Consider the following 20531-nt stretch of genomic DNA (forward strand, 5'->3'; position numbering starts at 1 on the left):
ATTAGAAACACTGTTTCTTATGAAGTCAGAGGTCATGCTGAAGCTCGAGTTGTGGTGAGATACGATGGCCCTAGAGATAAAATTTCCAGCTGCAGAAGGTGCTATAATAGTGAGGACTTCTATGTTGAGGCTTTTTTCCTTCCTCTTGATTATAATAATAATAATAATATATTGTTTTGAGGTACTTCCTCAGTGTTTCCTTTGTTGAGAGATTTTTGTGTGGGAAACAGCAGAGATCTCACTCATATTTCAGAATAGTCAGGGGTGGAATAAGCACTGGCAAAGATGTAAGTATTTTTCGTAGTGTTTAAGTTGCATCCACTCTAACAAGCAGTGCGACAGCCCACAATTTATGAAGCCCGAGTCATCTGACTGTGTACACTTTCCTGGGTAAATTTGCCAAAGAGGGAGGACTAAAATCTGTTCCATTTAAAGGAAAAAAAAAAAAAATTAAATGTTTAACTATTTGAAGTCATTAGTATACCAGGTGCCCGTTAGCACAGGAGGCAATGCAACAATCATTTGAAAGATTTAGGCATCATCTCTTCTGCTGCTGCGGTTTCTCCTTGTGACTGTAGTTGAGATTTTATATTGTCTCTGCAAAGATAGCCACATTCCGAGTCTCAATGGTGAAACCTCTAAACTTTTTACATATGTGCTTACTCATAAGGTGATTCTGGGCTCTGGAGTTAAATCTTCCTGATTCCAATTCAGTTTTCCATAAATTTCATTATTATTATTTTTTATAATTTTTACATGAGGAAAAAAATTGTGTTACGTGCTAGGCGTTAAAGATGATGAGAAAGTCTAATGATATTTTAAATTTTTCACTTTTTTTGACGTTGCAAGCCCATTTTACATTCTCTGTTAGTATTGTGCTTTAAATTGATACTCCTTTTCTGCTCAGGGCTGGTATTTTAAAGGGCTGTCTTCATTTCTTACTGGAAGACAGTGCCTGAGGGCCGAGGTGAAGAAGAAAGCTTCTCAAATGCTTTTTTTGGAAAACATTCTTTGGAAATTGATGAGTAAAAGGATTGTTAGTCAGCGAGTTGGTGCCTCTTCAGTGTGTGTAATCTTCCCCAAATTTCTGCTGTCTGTGTTTCATCAGTCAGCTGTTGCTTCAATAGTGCTGCACAAAAAGCACCCAAGCCAGTGGCTTAGACGACAGTCATTTAATATCTTCCCTCTTGCATGTGCTTGTTGGCTGGGGGTTGGCTGGGGTAGTGTGGTGTGGCAGGGCTTGGATCCAGGCCATGGTTGGGTCCAGGTCTTTTCTACTTGTCTCTCATCCCCTTTGTACCAGCTGGCTATGTGGGCCTTGTCCTTCTCATGGTCATGGCCAAGGTACAAGCACAGAAGCCCAGTCATGTAAGCACATCTCAATCCTCTGCTCACGTCATGTCTGTTGACATCCTGTTAACTGAAGCAACAAGTCTCTTGGCTCAGTGGAAAGTCAAGGGATGATGAAGGAGTATATTCACCCACAGTGAGGCCATGGAAAGGGTGTAAATGTACAGTCCTACTGCGGGACCAATAGTTTAATCAACACATGTTGTTGTGTGCCATTGAGTCAATTCTGACTCATAGTGACCCTACAGGACAGAGTAGAGCTGCCCTGTAGGGTTTCCTTGTCGGAAATCTTTACAGGAGCAGATTGCCAGCTTTTTTCTTCCACGGAGTGGCTATTGGGTTTAAACCATTGACTGTTCCGTTAGCAGCTGAGTGCTTAACAATTGCATCACCAGGGCTCCTTAATCAACACGTGCCCACCTGTCTTAGTCATCTAGTGCTGCTATAACAGAAATACCACAAGTGGATGGTTTTAACAAAGAGACATTTATTCTCTCACAGTCCAGTAGGCTATGAGTCCAAATTCAGGGCATCAGCTCCAGAAGGCTTTCTCTCTCTGTCGACTCTGGAGGAAGGTCCTTGTGATGCATCAGTCTTCCTTTGGTCTGGGAGCTTCTCTGCACTGGAACCTCAGGTCCAAAGGATGCACTCTGCTCCAAGCACTGCTTTCTTGGTGGTATGAGGTTCCCATGTGTCTCTGCTCGCTTCTCTCTTTTATATCTCAGAAGAGATTGGATTAAGACACTAATCTTGTAAACCTCATCAGTATAACTGCCACTAATCCATTGTACTAGATCATAGTGATGGAGTTTACAACACATAAGGAAATCACACCAGATTACAAAATGGTACACAGTCATACAATACTGGGAATCATGGCCCAGCCAAATTGATACACACATTTTTTTGGGGACATAATTCAATCCATGACACCACCTTAAAATATCAATTTTTAAATTCTGGGATCTTGCTCTCATACTGGATCTGCACATTTTGTAGAGACAAACCCAGTGAAGCATTAAATTTCCATGATTGTCTTCGTCATAAGGATGCTGTTGTTTCCTCTGCTGGTTTCTTGTCATCCCTTCCAAGCCCTAAATTCTAGACATTGAAGGAGAGACCTTTGGAGAGAAGATTGAAGAGAGTTAAAACATGGAGGGGATCGAAGGTAAACATCAGGACCGATTTAGTGTTTATTGACACAGTGATACCTTGTTGACTTTTTGTGCCCAACTTTTTTGACAGTCATTTCAGAGGAGATTGGTGGGTATTGTTTGAAGAGGGGACTAGTGAAAGGAGTAGAAACAATCATCTTAATGTTCAGCATGATCTTTGTTGTTGTTAAGCTAACTGTTCTGTGAGTGTGTATTTCCTGTGTGTCAGCTGAGACTTGAGATTAGTTTTTCAGCATACGTCATGAGGAGTGGCTTTGGGAATATAGAGGAACCCCCTTTCATGCAGGGATTGGAGTCTAAAGTCTGTGTGTAAGTAGAGGTCCCTTAAAATTAGCATTTTGCTCCAAAGCCCCTTAAATTGCCCGGGAAATCACCAGGTCCTGAGCCCTTAGATGCTCAAAAGCCAAGGATTAACTTTGTTCCCTCTTATTGCCTCTAGGCAGTGACTCCTTTTGCCCTGGATGAGGGAAACCCAAGGACCTGTTGAATGTGGGTGGAGGGAGAGTGAAAGGCTCCTGGGTAAACACAGGCATTGATGAAAAGGCACTGCCTCTTTACGGCAATGCTCATGGTGATAGTAGATGGAGCCATGGGCTTTGATCTGCGGAACTCGAATCTTTTCATTTCCATGTCTGACTCCTATGGGCTGCCCTTTCTCAGGCAGCTATGAGACTCGCTGGTGGGAGGTTGGAGAGGGACCCCCCGCCCACTGCTGTTCCCCCACCTCTTCCCTGGGCCCCGTGTAGCATCTCCAGTGGCAGGTGTGTCTTCTGCGTGGCCCCAGGTATATCTTCTCTGATCCGTTGTGGCTGTAGTACTGCCTGGTGACACAGCTCTGGCTCCTGAATCACTTCCTTTTCCTTTTTGCCCCTCCAGCCAAGGGGTGGCACTGGCTCCCTGCTGTTGCCAGTTTGTGGGTGGCCTCACTGTCCCAGATGGCTTCAGCTGAGTAACCAATTCTGTATCCTAAAGTCCCTCGGATTTCAATACTGGTGCGGTTTCTGTTATGTTGTTAGACCTTGTCTAACACCAGACTGTATGCTCCACATCCCAATCTCTTGATTTGTATGAAGGCTTCTCAGAATCTGGTGTGTTAACATATTGTTTTTCTCTTTCTAGTCTTCTCTTAGAATGCTACCCCAATGTGTTTTTCATCCTTGCTGGGTTTTTCTTAAAATGTGATGACTCTTTAGGGACTTAGAAGATAACGGTGTGATCATTCCAGCTTCTCCAAGCCTTGGGATCAGTGGATTCTTGAGGCCTTTACTATTGGTTTCCCTTTTGCTGCAGTATTATGCTTAGTGTTTAAAGTGTCTTATAAACTGAGTGCTTAATTCTACTCCCATGTACCTTTTGCCTTGGCTTTTTGCAAACCTCGTATGTTTTGTTGCTGTTGGAGTTTTTCAAGTGACCCTTTAACAGGAGGAATCCCGACCTTCTTTCTCCACTCCTACTTTCTTTTCTCCCCACCTCAATCCTTATACTCTTTTCAGTTTGTCTGCTTTGTGCACGTTTTGGTTTTTCTGTTCCATCCTTTTGTAAATGATTTAAAAAAATGCTCAAAGGTACATTATCTGACTTCCAAATAACTCCTTGAGCTCTGTGCTTCAAAACAGATCACCAACAGTTTGGACTCCAGCATAAAACTCACAACTATCTGGCAGATGGTGTGACAGAAGGAGAGCGGGCTTTGTGCAGCGTCTGTCCTGAGCAGAACTGCAGGGTGGGGCTTGCAGCCCATAGCATGCCTCTGGTTGAAGCCCTCCAGCATAGGTTCTTCTTATTTTTTAATAAATTGGATCTCTTCCTTTTGAAAAGCACGTCTTTTGATTCTGTTAGTGTCTGACTTGGTTTTGCGTTTTCATTGCCTTCCACAGGACTCCTGACAATGGCCTGACATGGGGGTGGCGTGGGGGGAGGAGGCTACTCATACCCAGAAGCTGCAACAGAAGAGGCTCTTCTTTGGAAATTACAAGTTATTTGTAAGAGTGTGAGGTGAATTAAAGTTTTTTTTTTTCTTTCCAGCCTTTCATTATATGGAATTTTGATATATGTTATACATAAGTAGTGAACAATAGTATTTGTTGAATTGAATTTGGAAGATGGAACATATTAGAATCCATGTGATGGTGGGATCCTAATGCAAACGACTGAAGTTTGGTGTCTTAGTATTCCTTTGGCTTATAGTATCCTTCTTCTACTCTGTGGTGGAATAGAGGAAGCAGGATACTACAAGGCGATGGCAAGGGTGGATAACACATTTGAAGATAATTTTTTACTCTTTCAGAGTTTTTGAGTAATAAATTATACTAAAATGAAATTGAAATCTTTTCCTGGTTTAAGATTTTCTGAGTTTAAATTTTCATAGGGAAGCATGCTTCCAACCAACTTATTTTTTTGTTATTTTGTTTCGGCCACACAAGTCCTCTTTAAAGTGTTGAAAAGCAAAGATGTCACCTTGAGGATTAAGGTGCGCCTGACCCAAGCCATGATGTTTTCAATCGCCTCATGTGCATGCTAAAGCTGGACAATGAATAAGGAAGACTGAAGAAGAATTGACGCTTTTTGAATTGTGGCATTGATGAAGAATATTAGATATACTGTGGACTGCGAAAAGAATGAACAAATCTGTCTTGGAAGAAGTACAACCAGAATGCTCTTTAGAAGCAAGGATGGCGAGACTACGTCTCAGATAGTCTGGACATGTTGTCAGGAGGGATCAGTCCCTGGAGAAGGACATCATGCTTGGTAAAGTAGAGGGTCAGCGAAAAAGAGGAAGATCCTCAACAAGATGGATTGACACGGGCTGCAGCAATGGGCTCAAGCGTGGCAACAATTGTAAGAATGGCGCAGGACCGGGCAGTGTTTCGTTCTATTGTACATTCGTTTGCTGTGAGACAGAACGGACTCGACAGCACCTAATAACAACAACAACATTTTTGTTTTATGATAGAATCAATTAGCTGAACTTTTGTCTTTGGAAGATTATGGCAAACTATAAGAGATTTTTTTCCAGCTGTCTGTAGTTTTCCATTTCTTGGAGAAGATGCCTGTTAGAGAGTGTAATGGATTTGGGAGCAGGACTAATAACGAGGGCTGTTGCTCAGCAGGCTTGTGGCGGGTCAGGTTTGTGGAACAAGTTTCCTGTGGTCTTCTGGATTCCTGATGCCTGAGGCACTGAATCCTCTGTTTAGTTTATAGAAAACCTACAAACAAAAGATGGAAGAGACGGCATTTTTTGTGGCCTCTGATTCCTTTAGATGCAGTTAATCTTAACCTCTTCTTGGTGCAAGAATTGAGTCTGGGGGTAGGTGTAGGATAGAACTTTATGAACGTTGATTCGCCCAAAATTTGGATTAAGGGAAACATCCTTTTCAACCATAGGTCACCAACTTCATTATCAAGAGCTGTCTGGACATTTGTTGGCTCAAAATTCTGATGGCAGATAGTCACACGTTTTGTTCATACTTAGTTACAGCAGTTTTAAATATATGAAGTATTGTCTCCAGAACTCATTCGGCTACGTGAAGACGATACATTGAATTTCCTCGCATCCATCCAAGCAGAGAGTGGCCACCGTGGCAGTTTTGAGTCAGTGCTCTTTCTCCTTGGTTTCCATTGTAGAAAAGAGAATGAGTCCAGCTCAGTACTTGCTTATTTAGTGTTGTGCACATGCAGGATGTGCTCTTAAGATCTAAGTTACTTTCTTGTGAATTGTGTTTTTATAACTTACAAAAATTTTAATTTTAAACTTTCAGCAGCTTTTTGGCAAACAAAGCATAAAAGATGATGACCATCCTTTGGGCATGCTTACATTCTAATAAACGAGGGTGGCTGTCTGTGCTGATAAAGAAGTTCCCAGCATTATTAGGAATTTGGAAATATCTTCCCTTTAATATCCTGGCTGCCCGTTTTGCCTCAGTTTATGTCATCCATTTATCCATCCGTCCATCCATCCACTCATTCATTAAACACATGTTTATTGAGAGCATACTGTGGAATAGACAGAGTTCTAGGCATCAGGTGTGCCCAGTGAGCAAAGCAAAAAAATTTCTGCTCTCGGGGAAATTGCATTCTAGTGCTAGAAGACTTTTTCATAAAATTGCACATTTTTTGTAAAGCTCCCATAAAATCTGTTTTCTTTTTTCATTCTTCTCTCTCTCTCTGATTTCTAACAGAACAAGCCTTTGATTAAACAATATAGCTCAGCTTCCAGACTCGGCATTTGAGGCCTCAGATTATGAAAAATAGACATCTTTCTTTTTCAGTTCCAGTATTCTAGTAAGTAAATTTATATTTAAAGAAGGCCATTCATGCTGAATGAATTCATATACATAAAGCTCTTGAAAATCCCCTAAGACATAGCATTATATACATTTATATCCATTAGGCTGTAAGCTCCGTGAGGACACGGTTTCCATCTGTTTTGTTCACTGCTGCATAGGCCTGAACACTGAACGAATGGCTGTATGTTATAGGAGAAGTTGTCTGGAGGAGTGACTTCCTTCATGTAATGGCATTCTGTGAGATGGGAGGGAATGATGTTTGATTCCTTTCTATTGCACTGTGTCTATGCTTGTTGTGCCTGCTATTAGATTGTAAACTCCTGGAGGTCAGGGGACCTGCTTCACTTGTCTGTGTATCTCTCATAATCCTAGTGTGTTGTGTCCTAGTGCTTTATAGCTAGGAAGTGCTCAGTGAGTAATTGTTGAACTACATTTTGTTCTCCTGTTTCTGAGAAGTTCTAAGACAAGTCCAAGAAATTTTGCTACATAACAAACTGCCCCAAAACCTAGTGTTTTAAACAAACTCTTATTATTTCCCTTGGTTTGTGGTCCAGGCTGGCTCGGCAGATTTCTATTGCTCTCACTCATGCCAGGGGGTTGGATGGTCCCGGATAGCCTCACTCACTCAACGGGTGCTTGGCCTGTGCCTCTCGTCCTCCATCAGGTCAGCTCAGGCTCATTTGGCGGTTCAAGGTCCCAAGAACAGCGAAAGAGGACAAGTCGCCATGTGCAAACATTTTTCAAGCCTTCACTTGCATTTCATTTGCTAATGTCCAGTTGGAAAAGGTAATCATGTGGTTAAACCCAGAGTCAGGTGTGAGGGGATTACCCAAAGGTATAGTTACAAGTACAAGGAGAGGAATAATTCTTGCCATTTTTTCAAAAAGATCTACCCCAAGCATCTCTTTCTGTTCTCCTTGCTCCTTTCCCTTCCGAATCAGCCTCAGTGACTTGCAGTATGTGTTACAGCCTCTCCAGAGGAGAGAGTGTTCAAAGGAGAGAGGATTTGGGTCGGGGGATTGTGATAAAGATGATTTGAGAAAGCGGGCATTAGAAGAACTTGTTTGCCTCCTGTGCACTGTTCTGCGAGGAGTTGGTTCTTGGCCTGCTGAACTAACACCTTTGCCTGTGCACTATTCTGGAGCCACCATTTATCATTCTTCTGACCTTGGTCTCATGGACTTTTCTGTTTCTCAGACCCTCACTGTAAGATGCAGATGGTAATAATACAGTGCAGACTAACGCGGATGACTTCATGTGTAGGCTTGAACGAAAGCCACTGTCAACACCCCTGCGTGCAAAGCCCTTTCTTTTTTTTTTAGTGCATTCACACATACTATCTCCACTGACTTGCTCTTGATCTTACAGCAAGAGAAAAAAGATGTGACTGCACTTTATATAGCATGCAGTTGTTAATTTGTCAACTGCTCATTAGACTCTGGCTGTTCATTTCTCTCAAACTGTGTGTGCTCCCTTTTCTAAAGTTCTGCGCTTACAACTTTTTTTTTTTTTTTTTTTAAAAAAGATGAAAGGCAGAGTAATAAACGAAGTTCATTGTTCTCTGAAACTGGGATGTGATAATCAATAGGGGAGATGACTGTCAGCGCTGGAACACTGGAAGTCGACTGAAGAACTTGGTAGGGTCAGAGGCTGAGCTGAGCTATTCACAGACCAGCTTGGATGTTAATAGTGCCAAGCCTACCGTATTTTCCACGGCAGTTTTTATCTTGAAGGAACTGCTCATAAATAAAGGTATTCCGAGTATATGTTGGTTGTTACTTTTGAATAACGTTTCTGGAGCAAAAGGTTCAGAAATAAGTCATATATGTCCTGTTAAATGTTGGTAGCATGCAGTAAATTATTTTAAATGCATAAAGGATTTTCCTTCTGATCTTTGCAGTGAGGCATGTGCGCTGACAGCTCTTGCTGCATATTTATCGTCACAGGGAGGAAGAGATGGCCTGGCCATTTGGAAGTATGCTTTATGTATACCTGAACTCACCAGATGTGCTGCTAAATTGTAGGAACTTGGTTTAGTTGGCAAAGAAGCTTAAAAAGGAGCCGTTTTGTGGTACAGATAAGTTTATTGTTCATGTCACCCAGGAGTATCTCTAACTCATTGTGGATGAATTCTCAGAGTTGTGAGTTTGCAGCGGAGTGGGCTGTGGTGGAATAACAGCGCGTGGGGGCAAGGAGCTGATTCTTGGCCTGCCTGCACTAGTGATTTTTGATTGTGCTTTATTCTGGAGTCATCATTTATCATTCTTCCGACCCTGGTCTTGTGGAGTTTTCTGTTTCTCAGAACGTCGCTGTAAGATGCAGATGATAATAATACAAAATGAAGAGTGAACACATGGGAAACGTTTAGTACACTGGCTAGCACATAGTCGGCTTTGTAAGCATTATAGTAATGTTATCCATTTTTCTTATTAATTTCATTTTCTCTAAATCCATCCTCTTAAATGTAAAATGGAGATGCTGATAACACTTGTCTTCCCAGTTGCACAGAAAAGAAATGATGTATGTGGAAACTTTATAAAGTATATAGTATTATACAAATACCACATGACCTCAATTCCAAACTGGCTTAAATGGTAAAGGGTTTATTAGCTCACAGAACAGTAATGTTCTGGGGCTAGGGTGGGCTTCAGGCTTGGTTTGATCAGGGCTCTAGCTGTGGTACTATTCTTGGTTCTGCCATTTCGGTGTATCAGTTTCATCTTTTGTGGTCTGCTCTCACAATGGCAAAATGAGACCAGCAGGTCCAGCTATATATCTACCCACTACACCATCCAAATGCAAGAAGTCTGGATTTCAGAGTCCTCGGCCAAATTCTGAGCTTTGCACACTGATTGGTGCATTTCTAAACCTATCCCTGGGGCCAGGGAAATACCTTGTGGTGACTGTCTTAGGCCTGTGCTATCTTAAATCAATTGTTTTGATAAGAAAGTGGGTTGCCATGATTGGCTGAGATGAATCAGAGCCCACTTCTGCATCTTGGGTGAGGCCAAGCCCATTCAAGCACAAGCTGCCCTGCACTGGAGGTGGGAGGAGTGGGTGCATCTTGGTGACACCATCCACGTTTTCCGCCACAGACATAGTGCCTGGCCACTTCTCTGTCGTGTAAGATATGTTCCAGGTCAACAGGAGATGCAAATTAGTTGAAACATTCTTTTATTTCTTAAGAGAAAATATTTCAGAGTACTTTCTTTTTCACTCAGAAATCCTATATTCAGCTGGAAGTACACGAAAGGACCAGCTGAATAATCTGTTCTGTGGTGTGAACACACCATTACAGGAGAAACCTCTCTTTTCTGGTGTTAGAATTGAAAGATGGAATATAATGAATTTCATGCACTTACATGAATTTTTCTTTTCTCCTTTATATTGATTTCATGATTTAAAGTGAGCTGTAAATGTGGCTGCATTCTCTTCTCCAGCTTTTCATAGATAATTTTGAATTTGGTGTAATTTTCGGTTGATCCCTATAGCTTGATGTTTTCCACCCCAGCCTACCTAGCAACAGTATTTACTAGTGGCAAGTTGGCATTGCCCTCCATCTGTCAGGCAACAGCAGGTGTTGGTAGATTACTTTTCCGTCCCATCCTGGTTGATTCTGCCTTTGCATTATTTAAGGTTGACAGCAGTTTCTCCTAACTCCAGGCAGCAGAGCTTCCAATCTCTTAGCAGAAGTGATGGTTTTAAGAAGTATGCGTTTGCAAAACAGTATAATTAGCAAGTGGGCATCTACTGAGAAAGAAATATGGGCCTAAGTTACATGTGGATATTTATTACCAGGAAATTCTGTTACTTGCAGGGGGCGGGGTGGCTATAAATTTCTAGCATATATTACTTTATAGTGCCAGCTTTCTCAGCTAAAAACAGGCTTACTGAGCAAGTTGTTTCTGTCATGTAGATGAGAGGACTTAGCTCCAAATAGCTCTGATTTTTTCTTGAAAGAATCTAACAACACAGACATTACTGAGGATGGTTTTTCTCTCTAGAGCCAGTGCACCATGTGTTAATGCATTTAAGCATTTATTGCCGTTGCCATTAAAGTAAAAATTATATTATACTGGCAATCCTAGCAGATTTGACTGAATCAAGCATCAGAGCTTGCTGTTGGTAAGTCCAGTTTTGCATCCAAAACAAATATTAATTCCTCTCCATGTTATGTTGTTGTTAAGTGCCATCAGGTTGGTTCCAGCTCGTAGCGACCCTGTAGGACAGTAGAACTACCCATAGGGTTTCCAAGGAGGGGCTGGTGGATTGGAACTGCTGACCTTTTGGTTCACAGCCCAGCACTTAACCACTATGCCACCAGGGTCCTTATCATAGGAAGCTGATTTTCCCTGCAGAAGTGGCTTCTACTCAGAATCACTTGGGGACCTATTTTTAAAAGAGTTTCCTAGGTCCTCATGCAGACTCTCGGGAGGAGAATTGTTGGGAGTGGTAGTCTGAAATCTCTATTTTTAAACAAGCGCCCTGAGCCTCACAAGAGTTTGCGAACCACTGCCGTTAAGCATGTGGAAGATTGCCTCTTAAGCCCATCTCTGCATTTGTTGTAGGTGCATAGAATAAAATGACACGGTGACTTCCTGCAATGTCCCCAAATTGTATACTCATGCGAGTATTTGGAAGCATCGGATAATGTCATTTGAAATAAATTTCAGCCGAACAGATTCATTTTTTAATTAAATGGGCTGATTTGTTCACAGGACCTTTATAAAAAAGAAAAAAAAAGTTTATAATTGTTTTAGATGAGGTTTAATGTGCATAAAGTATGCAAATCTGAAGTGTACACTCATGAATTTTTACGTATATGTACATCCACAGAACCCATATCCAGATCAAAATATGGAACATTTCCTGTCCCCTTGTCCACCATGCTAACGTCTATTAATGCAGATCTTGAGCTTCATACAAATGAAATTATGCAGTATGTCTTGTTTGTACGTCTTGCCTGTTGGTGCAGGTCGTTCGTGATTGGCAGCTAACCTAAAGGTTGGCAGATTGAACCTACCCAGCAATGCTGTGGGCCTGATGATCTGGTTCTGTAAAAATTACAGCCAACAAAACTCTGTAGAGCAGTTCCATTCTGAAACACATGTGGTGGCCATGCGTTGGAATCAGTGCCACGGTAGTGGGTTTGCTTTTGGTTTTCTTTTGTGAAGTGTGTGGTTTGTTCTTCTTTATTGCTGTATGGTATTGCAACATGTGATTATGGTGCACTCATTTTATCCATTCTCCTGTTGCTTATCTCTGTTGGGTTATTATCTCCAGTTTTTGGTTATTATGAGGAGTGCTTCTGTGAACATTGTTGAACCTGTATTGTTGGGTATATGTGTACACAGGGCTTCTTGCTCTCTCTTCCTGATGCGGCTTTGGCCCTGGACCGTATTTCTCCAGTACATGTCCGCCTAGTCTTTATGACCAATCGTAGTATCTCTGATCCAAACAAGCCCCAGCCCCTGTGCAGCTGTTTCCCAGCAAGGGCTGGGGCAGAGGAACAGGGCAAGACCCCATGCCTCAGTGGATCCTACCTGGGCCCAGCAGGAGCAAAACTGCAATCACAAACAGAATACATTTGCCTTCGTTCTGTGTAGGTTCCTGATGTGAGTTTATTTTCTCTTTTCACTTGGGTCTAATCTAATTGGGTGACTGACACAAATTTATTCTGATTTCTTTTGATTCTTATAATGGCAGTTCCAAAAGTTTTCAATGAGTTTATTATATACTTCTTGTTTTTTTTTGAAGTTCTCTTTTTTCATAGTTAGATATTAATAATTTATGTCCTATAAAACTGTTATGTCTGATTTGCCTTTGCTAGACTGAAATCCAGAAGGTAGAGATATGTTTTAATGGTTTTTGAACCTCCAAAATTGCCTTGCATGCAGCAATTAATGTTGATAGTATAATAGCGATAATAGTAGTAGGTAATATTTATTACACTCTTCCTATTCCCCCCCGCAGCCATTGTTCTGTAAGTCAGCACTGTCTAATGTAGTCCAAGCCACATAGGCAATTTAAAATTTTCTGATAGCCACATTAAAAAAGTAAAAGGAGTAGCTGAAATGAATTTTAATAATACATTATATTTAACCTATCATTTCAACATATAATAATATAAAAATTATTAGAGATATTTTGTAGTTTTTTTTAATAATAAGTGTTTGAAAATGTATGAATTTTACATTTACAGTACATCTCAATTCATATGCTAAATTTGCACAGATACTTGATCTGTATTTTTATTTCATAAAATTTACAGTTGAAAAAGTAGATTACTATACCAAATATGTTCCAAACATACTTAGTTTTTCAGTAGTTTGAGTATCAGTTTTTAAATTTAAACCAGTAAATTAAATAATATTAAAAAATCAGTTTTCCATTGCACTAGCCGTATTTCAAGTGCTCAGTAGCCACATATGCACAGTGCAATTCCATGTCATATATATTAACTTGTTTATTTCGTTCAGTAGCCTTATGAGGGTGGTATTATTATTTTTTCCATTTTTGCATTTTGTAGATAAGGAAACTGAGGCCCAGAGGGCACAGGGTTAAGGAAGGTGTAGGGGAGGTGAGAATTTGACTTTGTCTTGAGATCTGGGTTGTGACTCCCACTATGCTAATTCTTATTGTTTGAAACTGACCTCTCGTTAATTGCTGTATCATTTCTACTTTTTTCCATGTTCAAATGCATTGGGTTTGTTTTGTCTTTCTCTGACTCTTGCCTTTTTTGTGCTTTTTCATGTAGTGACTGATACGAAAAGGTAGTCTTCAGAAGTGATCCTGTATTTGCAGTGAATTTTTTGTTCATCAGTGTTTTAAAAACCAAAATAGATAATGACCACTGCTTGAGCCCCATCTGCTCTGTTATCTCCGTAAATGTCGAGACAAGATTTGCTTTCCCTGAAATGGCTCTCGCTTCCTTTTGTGTTTTGTAATTCTCTCTTTAATAATAAGCGATTTTCCCACCAAGGTTGCATTGCCTTGACTTGCTTCTGGTCTTTTTCTTAAGCAAAGAGTCATGGTTATTTCCCTGGGTATCATGTATTTTAAATGTGTATTAGCATTTGTTCTTATATTAATGATTTCTCTGTGCATCTTCAGATTTAAAAAAAAAAAAAAATCCAGCCAGCCATGTGTTCTTTTCTACCTTTATGGATAATATTTTATTTCATATGAGGCTTGTTTTTATGTAATTGTTGTATTGCCCTTTACTACAGTGATGGTTGTTTATAAAAGAGAGATCTAAAACGTGCTCTTCGGCAAGGAAAAATGGTCCAGACGTGCAAAGGATTATTATTTTGAGTGCTGCGTATGAAGAAAAGGAATGTAGAGGCATAGTGATAGTTTTCCGTATTTCATCTGCACTGTGTCGTGCCCTAAATTTCTCTAAGATTGCGTTCCCTTTCCTTCTCTTTCTGATCCTCTTCTTCTCTCTATGGTGTTGTATGCATCTCATCACCTTTTAATTGCTTATCTCATTTCAAGTGTCTTGAAATAATTAGCCCTGGCCTTGCTTGAGTTCTGATACATTCTGGGTGGTCATGTAATTCATTCTTTTGAAATGTCTTGACTGTTTTATAATTATTTAAGTGTAATTAACTGCGGTGATCTGGCTTTCACACTTCACCGTATCACTAACTAGTTGTGTGACAAGGTATACCCTCTCTCGCTTGGTCTCTGTTTTCAGTCATGAATGGAGAGGGCTGATATAGGTGAGCTGTAAGGATTCCTTATATCTGAGAAGGACTTGGGTGCTTCCTTAGGAGACTACATGGAATTGTCCCTGTTGGTCCTTGTCTTGGGTATGGGACCCCGCCACCTTTTTCTGTCTTCCGGGGTCTGTCATCATTAGAGCAGGTGTTTTTGTCCCTTGCTCCTGGGCCTTTGTTTTGGACCACTCTTCCTTTTTAAATGTGCCCTCTGAACCTTGTCTCACTTTGGCCATTAAGGTATTTCATACATACAGAAGATTACATAAATTGCATGTATAAAATCCTAATGGATTTTCACAAACTGAACACACCCATATATTCAGAACCCAGGTGAAAAAACAGAACATTACCAGGACCTCTGAAGTCTGCCCCTGCTATCCCTCCACGAGTTACCACTCCTCCCTCCAAGGGACATGTCTAGCCTGATGTTGAAAAGCATAGCTTTGCTTTTCCTGTTTTTGAACTTTATATACATGGAATCACACAGAATGTATTTCTTTGTAACTGGATTCATTTTTCCAACACTATGTTGGTGAGCTCCGTCTATGTTTTTGCACGTGGTTGTATTTATTCTCATTGTTGCATATTATTCCATAATGTGAATATGTCACCATTTATTTATTCATTCCACTCGTTGAGTTATTTTCCAAAGTGGTTGTACCATTTCACACCCTCACCTACCATGTATGAGAGGCCCAGTTCCCTGTCCTCAGCGATATTTGCTATTTTTTAAAATACTTTTTTATTTCAGCCATTCTGGTGGGTATCTGATGGTATCACATTGCAGTTCTATTTTGACTTTCCTGATGGAATGAAGGAAAAAAACCTTCCATTATTTTTAATTAGCATCATTTTCCGTATGACTTCGCTTCAGGCCTTGTCATCAAATATGCTGTCCCTAGGATATGTTGCACATCCTCGGTCACTGGGCTCGCCTCCAGCCCTCTCCAGCTCCCTTAACTGTTTATGCATTAACTGGCCACCCAGCCATCTCAGAGAGCTGTTACTCACTTAGTCACCGGCTTTTGACAAATGCTCAAGGAGGGCTTCTGAGGTACCCAGGGCTTACCAGTGCAGTGATGGGGAGTCATTCCAAATGTGGCGGGTATTTGGGTTCAACTTACCTCATTTCCTCTCTTTCTTCTTCGTTGAATTTACTGGACTACATATTCTGCTGGTCCCCTACCCCCTTTTCTCTCTTTTTAGCTGTTGACTCCAAGCTATTGCGCTTTTTTTTTAAAGCCAGGTTGGGGTTCTTTCTGCAAGGTGAGGAGATAGTAATCATAATTACAGTGGAAAACTTCATGCACGTTTTAAATTACTTAGAGCTCTTTATTCACCTGAGAAAACCTTTTCAATAAACATTCTCTGTAACCTAGACAATGACATAAACTTATTCTGGTGACAAAACCTCACTTAACCAGAATATTTATGAATACCTTTGTTTAGCAATAAAACCCATTTATATTAAATGATTTCTGAAGATCTTTATTAAAAGACTTTCAACAGCACTTACTGGTTTAGAAGGTGCAGGGTCACAGTGGATGCAATTTAATGTGTCTTGATCCACGTCGGGAGTCTTAAAGAGCTCTTTGTATACTTCAAACTGATTTCAATCATATCTCCTTTGTTGCCTGAGTAATAACTTGTCTTAGTTTTTTCTTCCTCAAAGTGCTGTGTCATTGTGTGTTTTTAAAATGATTTCAAAAAATGCTCTAAGACAACTTAGAGAGATAATCTTGTTCATAGAACATAGAATGTTGGTAGGACAAAGGGCCCAAGAGAGTATCTACGCTTATCTCTTCCTTGCCTTGCCTCCCTCCTCTGCCCTTTTTTTAAACAAATGAAGAAATTGAAGCCAGAGAAATTAAACAACATGGTCTAGAAGTTCTAGAGGTAGAACCAGGGCTAGGATAACTGTTCGCTCACTCATAATCCAGTGCTCTTTAATTATACCTTGCTTTTCTTTTAAAATAGTATTCTGTTACCTGGCTTCTTAGCACCACAATGAGCTTTCACTTTGATGAGGAGAATATGGCTGCCTGCGTCTTCAGAATATGTATGTCCATACTTCTATGTGAAAATTGCAGGCAAGTTTTAACCTGTGGTCTACCTAAATCAGCAAACCATTCTATAATGCGCTTCATCTGCATTTAAATTATTCTCCTTCAGACAATTCTGAAAGTTGGTTTTAAATAAATGTCTTGTATTTTTTATTGTATTAAGCCAGAGTGCCTTTTGGTTAAATTTAATAGGAAGTTTTTTAATGTGTGCAGAATCTCCTAATATTCAAGTCTGCTATTAGGACATAAATATATATTTGCATTTGAAACAAACAAAAAATTGGAGAACAAAGTAACTTCTTCACCTCAACCAAACAGATGCATTTTCTTAATTATTTGGTTAAGCTTATGAGATATTTTTAATTTTGGATTAGAAGACAGTTGGCAATTGGAAATTCTTATTGTGGAAAACACCATTTATTAAGGGCTATACAATTCCTGTTTTATCATATGCATTTAATAGGTAATAATTGGAACAAATCCTGGAATAAATGTTGTGCCCTAGGCTGCGTTTTAGTTTCTGAGCACTAGATGTCGCTGCAGATAGGAAAAACACACCCTATAACTATTTTTAATTCCAGGATCCTTTGTGGTGAAGTTATTTGAAAGGACATGACAGGTATTGGTAAGTGGACATGGGTCTAGGTCCTGATTCCTGGATGCTGAATCTATGTAAGATATAAATTGTGAACATTTTAGTATAAATGATTTTTCAGATGGAGTATCTTCTTGCAGCCAAGTTGAGAATTGTTACAGAAGGATGTAAGACATTTCCATGTTTCTGGAGATTCTTTACTTACTATTTTTTTATAGTTTTTCTGAAGTTGTTTCAAGAGCAGAATATCTGGACTATACCTTACAGCTAAAAGGTTTTTCTTAATCTGGGTCTTAGGTGGTCATTTTGATTAGTTTGCCACTAGAAAGCTCACTTTAGCATTGTTATGGATTGAACTGTGTTCCCTAAAAATATGTGTTAAATTTCTGGCCCTTGTGCCTGTAGATGTGATCCTCTTTGGAAATAGGGTTTTTCTTTTGTTAGTTAATGAGATACCAGTGTAGGGTGGATCTTAAACCTTATCACTTCTGAGTTATAAAAAGACCGGAATAGACACAGAGACACACACACAGGGGAAGACTGACACCAAATGAGAGTTGTCTTCATGCCAAGGAACAGGGAATGTGGGGGGATACCGGTAAGGAAGGAGTTAACAGGGCCAAGACCCTAATACAGACTTTCACCCTCTGGAACTGTGAGAAAATAAATTTGTTTTTTAAAGCCAACCATTTGTGCAGTTTCTATTAAAAACAAGAGCACTAGATAACTAAGACAGACATTTACTTATATTTGCCCCTTAAAAAACTGTCCTTGTAATGTCATTTCTTTTTTTACCTTGAGTTTTCCTCATCTTTAAGTCTTTAAAAAATTACAGTGTAATTCCTTGTTTCCTGTTTCTGTCACGATTCATTGTACGTTTGACAACGTCTGTTCCAGCAAAGTAGCCTCGACTATCGACGTCGTACATGCAGAGGCCTCTCTCTTGGTTTCTGCTGGTTTGTGGAGCCAAGAACTATCACAGAGATTCAGACTGAATTACCTCCCAGCTCGTTCCTCATTTTATATAGAAATAAGAAAAAGAAAGTACTGCCACAGTTAATAACTGAGAGGTGGCAGAGAGTGACAGGTAGGAGCATGAGCTCTGGAATCCAGTGGCATAGAGTTCAATCTCACCTCTGCCAGTTGCTAGCTATGTGACTTGGGCAAGTTTTTAAACCTTTCTGTGCCTCAGTTTCCTTATCTGTGAAATGAGGATAATCATACCTCTCTCACTGGGTCGTTCTGAGAATTCAGTGAGTTACTTGTAGAAGCACTGAAAGCAGGGCCTGCCACATAATGCTCTTATGTAAGTGCTTCTTAAATAAATACCTTTAGTTTCAGGCAGTTTATGGGCATTTTTTTCCAAAGGTGTATAGTTAAATATTTATTGATATTATTTATTTCTTTAAATGGCTTTGAGTTACTGTCTATGCCCTTAATTGCAGGGTAAGACTATTGGCAGTAAACTCCTGCTGTTGTTATTATCTGGGAATATCTTAATTTTGCTGTCATTTTTGTAGGACTGTTTTCTTGGATGTACAATTCTTGGTTGACTTTTTTTCCTCCCCTTTCAGCACCTTAAATATGTTATCTCACTGCCTTCTGGTCATCCTGGTTTTTTTCTTTTTAATTGTGGTGAAAATATACTCAACAAAAATATGCCAGTTCAGCAATTTCTACATGTACAATTAAGTGACATTGCTTATATTTCTCAAGTTATGCAACTATTCTCTCTATCCTTTTCCAAATTATGCTATTACCATTAACACAAACTCAGTGCCCCCTAAGCACAAACTTTCCTTCCCTCCTCCCTCCCACCCTATAACCACTAATAATCTTTGGTTTCTATATTATTTGCTTATTCTATATTAGTGAGATCATGCAGTATTTGTTTTGTTGTGACTGCCTTATTTTGCTCGGTGTACTGTTTTTAGAGTTCATCCATGTTGTGGCTATGAGCACTTTTATAAATGCTAAATAATAATAAAGAATATTCAGTTAGGGAGGGAAGAGGATGAGAAATCATTAGGATCATTTTTTTTTTTTTCTTACAAAAGAATTAAAGACAAACTGTGGTGACCATATTGTCACTTTATCCATTTAGCATTTGTTTGGCATCAAGACAAACTATGGTGACCATGTTGTTGCCTCATTCATCCATTTAACATTTATTTAGCATCTGCTTGGTGTGACATGTAGTGTGAACATGAATAAGACACTTTGTCTAGATGGGGAACCAAACTTGTAAACAAATAAATGAAATAAATTGTTATAGGTGTGACATAAATAGTAACAAAGAGTTAACTGCAGTGCATTGGAGCAACTTGAGAAAATGTATCTTAAGCCAATTAAGGTTGTCTGTTTTTCCTCACTGAATGAGAACTGCAAGGACAAGCTGCTGGTGGCATGGGTTTAGTGGCTCACTGCTGGCCGAATCGAGGTCTGTGTAATTCCTTCATGATTTCTGCAGCCAAATCATCACATCTGAGACTTAGAGGAAATGAGGAAAGTTAAAGGCTGTAGATTAGCTGAGTTTACCCATCTTTTAAGCCCTGCTGAATAACTGTGGTTTATATCTCATTGCAGAGCTGTGCCACGTGGCCCCTTCTAAGTTGGTTTCTTCAGCTGGGCACATTGCCAACCCCTAACAAAATTGGGTTTCTGTTTGTAAGTGTGGTGAAATGAGTTCCTTTATGTGGCCTTTTGCCTGGTTATTTGTAAAAACAGTTTGAGAGATTTTCCCCTCTAAGCCCTAAAGAGTTACCTTTGCCCTAGTTTTCTACCCCAGCGTTTGTTACTTTTGTCCAGGTTGATTGACATTTCCTGGGTAAGCTGTAAACAACTTGTGGTTTGATACTTTTCGTGTGGTCCTGGGCGGAAGCCTGCTCGGTGATTGGTATGCACCTTGCAGGGATTGGTCAAGAGACTATGCAAATGAAGTGCCTGTAGCCTGTTATGCAAATGAGGTATCTGTGGCCTATCGAGAGGGGTTTGATCAGTCTGTGGCCCTGGTGGGAAGGCCATACCTTGAAATTGACAAGGAGTTGTGTGTATATGTAGCCAACCTGACAGAGGTTTTTCAGACAGAAGGAAAAAGAGAAGCAGCAGGAAGAGGCAGTTGGAAGAAAAGAGAGAAGAGAGAAGAAGCAGAGAGGGAGGGAGACAGAGGAGGCCAGGAATCTCCTAAAAGAGCTGTAGTGCAGGTCAAGGGCTGTAACACTGCAGACAGAGGTACAGAAGGGACCCAGTGTCAAAGCCCGCTGTGACAGGCCCGGAAGGGGCCCTGCGGTAGAGTTGGTGGTGGCAGATGGCAGGGCCAAGACGAGCCTGTCCTTAAG

General features: G+C 40.2%; 1 protein-coding gene and 1 long non-coding RNA gene across 9 annotated transcripts in view; both read left to right on the forward strand.

Moving 5' to 3' along the window:
* The window catches only part of KIF16B (kinesin family member 16B), a 447597-nt gene that overhangs the window by 91175 nt on the left and 335891 nt on the right, over positions 1-20531 (forward strand). The gene's annotated exons all lie outside the window — the stretch shown is intronic.
* Positions 2186-19486, forward strand: LOC111820566 (uncharacterized). Its single transcript, XR_002824102.1, has 2 exons — positions 2186-4520; positions 6704-19486. It is a non-coding gene; the product is annotated as an uncharacterized LOC111820566 (long non-coding RNA).

The sequence above is a fragment of the Trichechus manatus genome, unplaced genomic scaffold (genome assembly GCF_000243295.1).
Source record: "Trichechus manatus latirostris isolate Lorelei unplaced genomic scaffold, TriManLat1.0 scaffold00042, whole genome shotgun sequence".
Taxonomy (NCBI): Eukaryota; Metazoa; Chordata; class Mammalia; order Sirenia; family Trichechidae; genus Trichechus; species Trichechus manatus.